Consider the following 1,255-nt stretch of genomic DNA (forward strand, 5'->3'; position numbering starts at 1 on the left):
GTGTGTGTGTGTGTGTGTGTGTGTGTGTGTGTGTGTGCGCGCATGTGTGTGCGTGTGTGTGTAAAACCTGACAGATGTGTTTGCTTGTCCTTGTGTCCAGACTTTTCATTTCAAACTTGCTTCATATTTAACCGGAGCTTGTCATTGCATGTGCCTTTACAGACACTGCATATTGCTGTACACATATGGAGTTGTGTGTGAGAGAGTACTTATGTGTGTGTTGACACTGCTCCCTGTCAAAGGCGATTTGAGGCCGGTTCAGTCACTGTCAGGGTTGAGGCCAAGCCTGTTGTGGGCCGTCAGTGTTTATCAGCTTTGTTAGATCCTGTCATCCACCAGACTCAGAGCAGAACACTAGGGACAGATCATCACCTCCTCCAGCAGGTAAAAACCATTGAAGTGACAGGAAAGGACCTCCACCCACACAGCAACTTGAAATCAGAAGATCCAAACTGTTAGCTGCTCTCAGTGTTAAATGAACCCTCGGGGCTAAAGGGAAAGGTTTGCACTCTTACGCTTTAGCAGTTTTAGAATGAAATGCATATCATATCAAGAGACTTAGAGGTTTGAATCTTTACCAGCCTATTGCTATTGTTGTGGGTTTCCTCTGTATTGTGCTGTGTCACCAATGGTTTGTTACAGAAATGGTTTGTTACTGGTTTGTGGTCCATTTTGATGATTAGGGCAAACATGACTATCACACCAACAGGAACTGAATGGGGATGGACAGCTCTGGTGTCAAGCTGGCATTGCTGGCTGACAGCTGGCATGGCAAGTAGTTTGTCAACCAGATAAGGACCAGGGGTCGGATTTATAAAACTGGCGTACGCACAATTTGAGCCCAGAAACTTGCGTACGCCACTTTTTACGCCAAGGTTGTGATTTATAAAATACAAACGTGACGTGAAAAGGTGCGGTGCCTCACGCCAGCTTTGACCCATGCGTACGCTCATTTTGGAGACATGAAACTGCAACACAGATGGTGAAGTGAAGAATTAGAGCCACACTGTGTAATGATCACTGTCAGATATTTAATTTACCTTCATAATCAGACTTAGATTCTTATTCAACTTTATCATCAGCTTTCTTAACAGTAATATTTATGCTTCTGCTTTTGAGCCATGAGGACCTTTGAAATACAAAAACTTAAATCTTAAATAAAAGTTCCCGTGCGCAAATCCCAGACAGCAAAAGTCACGCTTTGGATACACGCGCAGGGCTCATTACCTCGCCTCGCCAGTGTTTGTCACGCGCG

The sequence above is a fragment of the Austrofundulus limnaeus genome, unplaced genomic scaffold (genome assembly GCF_001266775.1).
Source record: "Austrofundulus limnaeus strain Quisiro unplaced genomic scaffold, Austrofundulus_limnaeus-1.0 Scaffold28, whole genome shotgun sequence".
Taxonomy (NCBI): Eukaryota; Metazoa; Chordata; class Actinopteri; order Cyprinodontiformes; family Rivulidae; genus Austrofundulus; species Austrofundulus limnaeus.